General features: G+C 40.8%; 1 pseudogene; it reads left to right on the top strand.

Moving 5' to 3' along the window:
- Positions 1-2,757: 2,757 nt before the first annotated feature.
- Positions 2,758-2,875, top strand: LOC114454594 (uncharacterized; annotated as a pseudogene).
- The last annotated feature ends 7,619 nt before the right edge of the window (positions 2,876-10,494 follow it).

The raw sequence follows: 10,494 nt of genomic DNA, 5'->3' as shown, positions 1-10,494 counted from the left end.
GCTGGCATCAACCCTTGGAGTTACTGGCCTCCAAGGGTTGATTGACATTTTACAGCTAAAAATGCAAATTTAAAATACTTTTACTCAAATGTTAAAAGTTGGACTAAGATCAATCAACAGCACTACTTAATACCCAAATACATACAATATGTATGTATTCAGCAGAAAAAAGTGGGTTCAGGGTTTAGTTACTCTTTAAGCTCTCACGCTGTGCATGCGCGAACACTGTAGGACCACTGTAGAATTGGCGGACCATACTGCCCGTGTCTGCCCATTCAATTCCTGGTCCATACACTTCACCGCCTTTTCTTTTTTTAAGCTTCTCTGCAGAGAATGGCACAACTTGCCAAGACATCGCAAGTGTCTATCCACTTCCGGGTTCTTCTTCTTCTTCTTGTTTTAGTGGTGACGCTTCAGAGTTGTTTTTAAAATTTGTATGTTGCATTTCCGTATACAAGATCCAGGCGTGTCATGTATGGACGTACAGTGTGTGCAGTCAGGTTCGTATAGCGCGAGAATATGAATCGTGATCTGCGAACATTCGGACTCTGCAATTGAGTTGCACAATTTGAGCTGGAGCTGAGAATAATGATTGAAAAAATCGCACAGTGTATTCCCGTGTTTAAGCACTTGCTTTGACCCATTATTGATAGCCTCTTCTTCAGGTTTCTGTTTTTCTGCCTAGAGAAGTCTCTACTAGTGTTGTGTTCAAGACCACACTATCTGAGACCAAGACTTGCCCAAGAGCAGAATGCACCGAGACCAAGACAAAACCAAGACTTTCGGGAGCTGAGACCGAGACAAGCCGAGACCGAGACCAAGACCATAAACATTTTTTTTTATTTAAAAAAATCTATAAATATATAAATTATGACAAGGTTCAACAGTTTTATAACATTCTCTTTTTAGTTTTAGTGTATTTTTAATACATTTGATGGACAAAAAAGGTGCCTGCAAAAAATTAACAAAAATATTGAAACTACTACTGCTACTGATAAATTTACAAATATATTTGAAAACAAGATATTACCACTTCTCGTCCACCCATTCAGACCAGTCTAAAAGCTCCCTCAGTGACTCCGCTTCTGAGGAGCAGCAGGAGGAAATGGAGGAGAAACTTGAGGAACATTAGGAGCAGCAGATGTGGAAGGCGCCGAATGCAATCTGGTTCAACTGCCTCATTTATCAATCTGAGCATTAGTACAAAAAAAATCTTGGGATACTGGTTGTAAAACAGCAGTGTTAATAAGTCCCACCTGTTCTAATGCACCGTGTTCATGCATTTCATTCATTCTTTTGATAATTCCACCAAATCTGTCCATTCATTACTAGGAGCGCAGAGCACATTCACTAATCACAGCTTTTAGCAGACTGCATCATACCGAGCAACGGGATCAACCACACCTCCTTAATAAGATAAGTATCTGTCCCCTCCTTGCTTAGAGTTTCTCTCAGAAACTTCCTGAATCACTCCTAAGCTGTGATTCCTTGCTAAGAATTTTTAGGCTAAGTTTGGCGCTCTCTAAGAGAATTCTGAGAAGCTTTGTGAATACGAGCACAGAAGAGTTGACCAAAATGGCTGTAGAATTTGGTATAACTTTAAAACAAAAGTTACCTTTGCAATAACCTTGATAGAAAAAAAAAAAAAGTTACCTTGTAGGCTTGGACATGCCAATTTTCTTTAATTTAAACAGAAACAGTGCACGAGGAGAGAGGAACATCAAGCGATTCTGTAAGACAGTGACACCAAAGCTTCAGTCAGCATGTGCACTTTATGGCTGTAGCAATTAAGGCTTAAGACTTTGGTCTGTTTAGAGGAAATGGATGAGACGGAATTGATTAGATAGTCTGTGAACCACAAGTCAGAACTTTCTAAATGCCAAGAACACAATTTCTATACACACAGACACGCACATACTCAGGATGAGAAACACGAAGAGATCAAAAAAGACTATATAAAATAGACAATGACCAACCATAAGAACTGTCATACATGGAATGGTAGTGTTGTCACTAACTGATGAATCCAGTTGATCTAAATGCTGGCATCTTGTTATTTTATATATATCAGAGGTGAAACACCATTAAAAAAATGAACCTAATTATTTGGGGACGTAATTAATTAATAGTGATTAATCTAAATGAATCACTTTACGTTATTTGACACAAGGAGCAACATTTTTCAATTTAAATGGGTTTTGGTGTATGACTGAATCAATGAAAACAAGTAAACTTTCTAAATCTAAATTGTTTTGTGTATTAAAAGAAAAAACAGCACTTAGTGCTGTACATTCCAAAGAAGTGGAAACTGAACATTGACTTTTTGCATAGCAGTTCATCAGTTGGTAACTTGGGTCAGACGGCACTATCTGTAGCACCGGTTCAAGCCCAACATCCTACCCACCGTGAGTGGTCGACTGTCTGCTACAATCCATTTAGCTAGTGAAATTGTTCATTTGTCAGTTATAGACTTGATGTTTTTGGCTCTAAACCCTGTCATCCCGTCAGGTGAGGATTGGCCACACTGCCTGCTCGGACTAGGACCGTTGAGCGTGCTAGCTGCTATATGTTAAGCATTGAGTGTTGAGGTACAAAAGCTCCGCTGGAAGACTAGAGGCAGAAGAGCTTCAAAGCTCAAAATAGAAAAATAAGGATCCTTTTCAGTTTTTCTTTTTCTGTCCACTAACCCCAACCTGTTTCGCAGATGGCTGCCAGCTCCGAGTCCAGTTGTGTTAGAGGTTTCTTTCTATTACTTTCTATTGTGGCCATACCAGCCTGTTATTGCCCGATCCCGTTAGATCTCGGAAACTAAGCAGGTCTGGGCCTGGTTAGTAGTTGGATGGGAGACCACTGAGAATTCCAGGTGCCACAGTGGGGTGGCAGTCACACCAGTGGTATCTGTCATTGTGTCCTTGGGCAAGGCACTTGACCCACATTGCCTAGAATGAATGTAGTGTGTGAGTGAATGTTGGTGGTGGTCGGAGGGGCCGATGGCGCACTTTGACAGCCTCGCTTTCGTCAGTCTGCCCCAGGGCAGCTGTGGCTACAATTGTAGTTTACCACCACTAAGTGTGGAGTGAAAGAATAATGCCTTAATTCTATAAAGTGACTTTGAGTGTCTATGAGAAAGCGCTATATAAAATTGATGCATTATTATTACAGTAAAAGGGAGTTTTCCTCACCATTGTCGCTGATGCTTGCTCATATAGGGCTCTATTCTTTGTCATCACAGGGTAAGGTCCGTGGCTGTTACCTGGGACAAAAAATACAAAGTTATCTCTCACATTTTATTTGATTTTATGCTGGGACCAATGTATGGAGCAAGGTTTTTTTTTTCTTGTTTTTTACTGTGCTAGCTAAACTGATGTCTGGTCTATGCCTAATTTTCCTTAACTCATTCAGTGCCAGCCATTCTGAGATTTTCTACCCCCCTCAGTGCCAGCTGTTTTTGAGCATTTTGACTGATTTTTAAAGACCCACAGAATATTTTCTACTCTGACTATCTGAAATCTGACACCAGATTCTGAAAGATTGAAGCCTCTACTTTCATCACAAAAAAAATTGTTTCTGGCATGTTTCGTTCTTTTGTAATCAGCCGTTGAATAGAGCAAGTTTTACACAAATCTTCAGTTTCAGAGCAAAAAGCTGAGAAAACAGAGTTGAACAGAGTTCAGAGTTGAATGGATTTCTTACTGTGTTTTGGCATTCCTCCAACTTTCTCTGCCATCAGTCTGTACACACATAACTTCCTCTTTCTCCCAGACATACAGAGTGTCACTGCTTACCCCGTTTTTTATGGTTTTATCTCACAATCGCCAAATTATCCATGAATTCCACACTTGCTCTGGTCGGAGTGTGCGCTGCTGGGAACGTCAGCTCTGCACGTAGCGCCATTTTCTGTCTCGTAAACGCCTTTCTTTCTCCCTCTGAGCGCCGATGAGCATGGATGATCTATCATCCAAAGGTGCGCTGCTACTTCCTACATGTCACCTATTATTTTGCTATCTGGCTCACAGGCTGGGGGTATTTTGTACCCACCTCCACATCCCCCCTCCTCCCGACACGCAGGGATGACCCGTTTGGCCCGGTTAGTTGATGGTTTTATCTCACGATCACAACATCATCAATAATCCACTCAGGTCCACACATGTTCTGTGTTAGTATGTGGTACTGTGAGCTGCTGGATACGTCACAATATCACTTCATAGAGCATAATCTCACTTCTTTTCCTGATTCTTCCTCCTTTGCTGGTAGCATCAGTGGCTAATCTCTCATCTAAAGGTGCACTGCTGCCATCTTCAGGACACAGTTGGTCACTACAACACCCCACAGCTTAGATATTGATGAGAGACCTCCGCCAGGGTGTTTTCTAGTAATCCCCGTGAAAAAATGCAAATGACGAGATATCTCGTCAATGGCACTGAGCGTTTGGATTTGAAATGACGAGACATCTCGTCAATGGCACTGAGTGAGTTAATCTGAGTTGATTGGAGAAACGTAAATCTTTTTTTTAAAGTAATATTAAAACCCTATTCATTTATCATATTGATAGTCTGTCATTCATTATAATTCTAGTGACTATACTCGCAACTATAACATCAATAATTAGGCCCATATGATAATCCTGTAGTCCTGATATGAAGTATGCATAGATACAGTAAGTGGGTTCAGGTGGACTTACTCTAGTGTAAAGGAGCAGATGAAGGAAAAATAATAATTAGTTCCACGTTGCGGCATACGTTCTATATTTACATATGCGCATAAAGGCATTGTGTGCGTGCTTATGGCACCGCGCACACGCAGAAAGGCACCGTGCGCGTGAAGAAAGTGATCTGTCTGTGCGTGATTACAGTTTTTATGCACCAAACATTATATTGCACAAAAAATTTGGATTCAGTTACAATTTACGAATCACAGATTCATACTACTGCAAAAGAGACTCCCAGAAAGAATCTACTGACACTGTCACGCTGTCACAGGGGTGGCAGGGGGTGTAATATGTTCACATTTACTAGTTCTAGATGGGAAAGGTGTTACATGGTGAGTGCAGCGGTGCGGAGGTGACCAGCTGTACGCACCCAAGGTTTGCTGCAGCTTGTTAAATGAAACTCTGACAAACATCAGACTTCTGTCCACGGTGGTCAGACTGATGTCCAACTACTCAAATCCATACATGATGTTTTTTAATTCAGAATTAATTACTTGGAATTAAAGTCTTCTGCTTCGTGTTTACATGAAAATAGTCATTCCAAATTGAGGTTTACATGGAAAACAGGTTTATTTGGCTTTATTCGATTCCGCTTTAGGTCTGGGGTTTGGGATGGGTTCTGATTGGACAGGTGTAAACGTGGCGTTTCATGTCTATTGGGAAAAAACACACAACAAAACCTTTTCTTTTCGACTACAGGACGTTGAAATCCTCACTCTGTGAGTCTGGTGCAAGGCTTCATGTCCCCCGATGAAGCCTATTGTCTGTGTGTGTGTATCAAGTCTGTGTGAATGTTTATGCTTCTGTCCGTCCACTCTTTCCATTCTATCCATGTGTTCTAAGCCCCTTATTAAATGAATAATCTCGGCTTGGTTCCGGGGGGCCATCTTGGACTATGTCGTCACGAGGAGGAGCATGCACGACCGGAAATTCACTTAATGAAGTGTTTACAAGATCAAATAATTATTTAAAGAAGATTTAACTTTTATTCTGAATTAAAAGGAAATTAAAGCTCCTATGTAAACATGGCCAATGACAAACCGACACGCGGTGGGCGTGTCAAGAGCCTGAATTGGAGAATACGCGCAGGAGATACGCGCATAACTGCTGACGCGTTAAAAAAAATGCTTAAGTGAAGCCCGGAGAATAGGGCCAGTAGACATTTTAGGTTTTTGCATTAAAACATTAATTTTTGTGATGAGTGCCTTAAGATGACGCTATAAAAATAAAGTTGAATTGAGTTAATTCACAGCCTTTTTAAACCTTTAAACATTTTTAGAATTTCTTAAAATTTTTAGTTAAAGGGCCCATGTTTCGCTCAGTCAACATTTCTGTGCTTTAAACATCATAAAAGTGTTATTAGGGCTTCATACACATGCTCAAAGTTTTTTTTTTCATTGATTCTCTCAATCGTTAGTTAGAGGGTGATTTGCTCCTTTATTACTGCAGGGTGAGCCCAAACACCTCGCTCCAATTTGATGACACGTTCCCACTTTGATGACGAATTTGACGTGGCAGTGAGCTCCAGAAAGCTCTCTGTCATGATTGACATGGCAACAGACACACCCACGAAGTTAAGCATTTCAGCGTCCTTCCCGCAGTGCTATGTATGTATTTTCTACCGTCTATGTATGTACCGGCAAACGCCCCGCCTCCACGCTCTGTTTCGGCTACGGAATGGGATGAGGAAGTCTATAGACACGCCCACTCATGAATATGCATAAGTAGGCCGCAAAACAGCATGTTTGTGTAGAGTTGCTCAGAATTAAATAAGTTTAATTAATGTGATTATTTGATCAACCATTCTCAGATCTATTGTAGCCCATCTCATCCATTAATCAAGATTACAAGATGACAAATAATCATCAATAGTTTCAACATAGTCCTCCTTCAGTCCATTATTTTCCTCCATCTAGCTGCATCATGTACCACAATCTTATCATTGGTCCTTAAAGTTTGCGTTACAGGAAGATATTAAGGTGTGTTTCTCTACAATTTTTGAACAACATATAAAGTAAACCTTATTCACTGGTTAACTATTTATTTGCATGCTTAAATGCAACAATGATGGGTAATGTGAATATTTAGTTTCTGTGGCCCTTCAAGCCACCGCTCTGTGTAATTGTGATTCACTGAAGAAGATGATATGTAAATGTCTTTCTTTTGCGTTGCACCAACATGTGTCCACGGGAAAATCAAGGCATATACACGAAGATAGTATCTCACGCCCTGTGTGTGTGTGTCGAAAGATGACAAAAAGTAAACCACACTTGTGCAAAGCAAATACCTCTAGTACTCAGTTTGTTTAGTGATGAACACAAAACACACAAAGAAGCACACTTATCAGTGGAGTGAAACTGTTCCAGTGTTTTTAAAGAAGTCCAATTAAATATAATGGAAAGGATAATCTCTCTCCCCACTTTGATTAACTTGCGGAGAGGCAGGCAAGATGAGCACTGGCAGCAACCTCCCACGCCTCTGACTGCATCGGCCAATCACTGCTGCCTCTGCTGTTGATTGGACCCACACTGCTGCACAGTGCAACAGCAGCCTCTAGTGACAGCACCTAACAGTCTGGCTGCACTGTTTGTAATTGGCTTTTATTCTTTCCAGTCCATAGGTCAAATATGAAGTAACCTGTTGAAGGTGAACAATCAGTCAGGTCAGAATAGGGGGGAAAAGCAAACTCATTTCAAATTCTACAGGTGGTCTTCTTTGACACTTAGGAAATTACACCGGTAGGGATGGGTAATACTAAACATTTGAAACTGATACTTTTCATTTTAAATGTGCCAACACTGATTGTTAAACTTGGTTTAATATTAGAGACCTGCAGATGTTGTTTACATACTTTGATATCAATTCTTGCCGGAGTGGGACTCATTTTTTAGCCCTGGAGCTTCATACCTCAGACCAGCCAACAATCGAAACATATTATTATAATAATCATGTTCTAACCTTACACGTTGAGTCTACAATAGCATGCTGTTCTGTAAAGTCTTGTATTTCAGTGGATTGTTTTAAAATATTTCAATTCAGAGCAGGTAAGGGTTGCTTCAAAATGTTGAAATATTTAAAGATGAGCGCACATCGCCAACATTAGTCTTTACAACACGTCCTTTTCAAAAAAAGCAGAATCTACACTTATCAATGAAGGAAGTGGTTACAAACCTTTTTCTGCTGTACCCCCTTAGAAAAATGAAAAACTCTCAGGGCCCCCCATTGTGACAAAATGCTAAAAAAAAATAAAAATTAAATGATTAAAATTAAAATTTAAAAAAAAAAATAATTCAAATTGCAAAGACAAAACATTTTTATTTTTCATAATTCAGTAAATGTATTTTATATCAGCATCACTTATAATAGAACTAGAATGGATGAACATGAGATCTTTAGGACATGACCACTACACTAGCTTCAGCTATAATTAATCACCTGCTTCATTCATTAAAAACAAGATGGCAAATCATATCAAATGCATAGATAAATGCATTAATTATTCAATATTAATTATTCAGACAAATTGAGTTTCTTTTTTTTTTTTTTTTAAAGCATAATTAAGTAGGGATTCAAGGCTGATGGGCTGTGGGGGTGCAAATGGGAGGGGGTGTGGCCACACCTCATACATCTGTAGTTCCTATGTCTATACCAGGGGTGTCGAAACGCGGCCCACCAGGATTTCAATGTGTCCCTGCTCCAACACTTCTGATATCCTGAAGCAGCTTTGCTAATGAGTCTCCCAGCTGTGTTTGAACAGGGACACATTGAAAACCTGTTGGACCACCAGCCCTCCAGGACCACGATTGGACACCCCTGAAACTGACAAGAGTGAACGGACGTAATGAGTCAGCTGCCAGTGGAGGAGCAGTGAATTCTGTAGCGTGATCTACCGAGTGTTATGATTGAGGATCGCGCGTAAACACCGGTGTCATGGACTGAGTTTACCTCGTACTGAGATCGATTTGCATTTTGACTGAAAAAGCTGCTAAATGATGTAAAAAGCAGGCTGAATGTTTCACTCCAATAGAAAACAATGGGATGTTTACAGGCACATGAGGCTTGTGACGTCATCAATCACGTGATTTAAAGAGCCAATTATGACTCCTTTCGGTTGCTCTAAATAATCAGGAAAAGTGAAGACAATGAAGCAGAGAAGCAGGGCTCTCCCATGGGACCTTCACTATCCCTTAAACAGTGTGCAGCTGACGCTCTGGTGGCTGAAGTTAGCAAGTGGCTAAATGATCTAAAAACCAGTACTACGTTGGTTTAAATCTTAATTATCGAACAGAACCCACTTTGTTCATATTGTTAATATTCTCTCCTCAGTGCACGCCAGAGTTAATCACGGAGTTCCACAAGGTTCAGTTTTAGGAATGTTAAGGTAAATTTGGACCCTAACATAAATAACAAATAAACTAGAAAAAAAACTCTGTATTGAATGATGTGGACTGAGACAGCTTTATAGAAAAATACTTAAAATATAAAAAGACGATGCAATTAAAAATACAGAGACAAAGTAATCTCCCCCAACGGGGAAGAAGAGCGCCCAAAAAAGAAGTGTCCCAGATCCAAAAACACATTTATAAAAAGGGAAGAAACGGGAGGAAAGAGAAAGAGAGACAGAGAGTGACTAAGACTATGATGAAGATGTCTGAGCAGGAAGGCACCTCTTTTATCATAACAGAGTTGTTGTATGTGTGTGTTGCCTTGGCGCCTGGTTTCAGCCAGGAACAATACCTCCATGTGAGGGTTTGTTATCATATCTGAGAGTTCACTGTGACACACGACATGAGAAGATATCCCAGAGATGAAGAAGTATTACAAAATATACAATTTGATAGTCTGAGCACACAACGTTTCTGTTCACAAGGACAATGAATAATGCAGTCATTGTGCATAAACATGATGATTAATATAATAATTGCCGTAACAGGACCAATACGCTTTTTCATTATATATGCTTCCACTAAGTAACATTACCATAAACCATAATGTAAATTGCCATTGCTATGCAGGTGATGCACAGCCTTATTTGTCAATGAAAATAATCAGTTATTAAAACTCTAGAATGCTTTGTTGTAGTCATGTACAGCAAGGGCTGAGGTCTGGAAAGAGTCAATGAGGCAGGGCTTCAACTTTTCAGAAGAAGAGGACAATAGAGGCCGTACAACCAAGATTCTTAATAGGACTAGATGTTACAAATCCCTAACATTCAGCACGACAATTGGGGTACTCTTGGGTGGGGTGAAAATTTAGTAAAGATCGCAGGGCGCCACCCCTACAACGCATTGTCAGTTGTGTGCCCCGACTTCATTGGGTGTTTTGGCCACTTATCACAATACACCCTCTGCCGAGATTGGCCCACCACAGGCTGATCAAACCTGGGTGTGCGTCGCATGGTGGCACCTAGCGATCATACTCCACCATCATCTCTTGCCATCATTTACCAGCCCATGTTGCATCCCCACGTTTCAGCCACAGCCAGTGACTGCTCTGTTCTGCTACAGTGGCAAGTTCTTTTATTGCCTTCCGTTAGGCATGTCCTCTAATCCTTACTTCCTTCAGTACCCTTGTGGTGGAACAAGCTACAAAGCCTCTACATCCCACCTCCACAGGCCACACCTTCACGTTCCACCCCCGCCCCCTTCAGCTGCTAGGTTGGTGTACCGCAGCCTCTTCCACTCGAATGCTTCATCGATGGCTTCTTCTCATGGAACTGTAAGCTCAACGATGAAGACGCAGCGGCAGGACTTGGACCAGAGGATGAGGTCTGGGCACAGGTTGGT

The sequence above is a fragment of the Gouania willdenowi genome, chromosome 20 (genome assembly GCF_900634775.1).
Source record: "Gouania willdenowi chromosome 20, fGouWil2.1, whole genome shotgun sequence".
In the NCBI taxonomy this organism is placed as follows: domain Eukaryota; kingdom Metazoa; phylum Chordata; class Actinopteri; order Blenniiformes; family Gobiesocidae; genus Gouania; species Gouania willdenowi.
The sequence above is the reverse complement of the archived record's forward strand: the minus strand, read 5'-3'. Positions and strand labels throughout refer to the sequence as shown.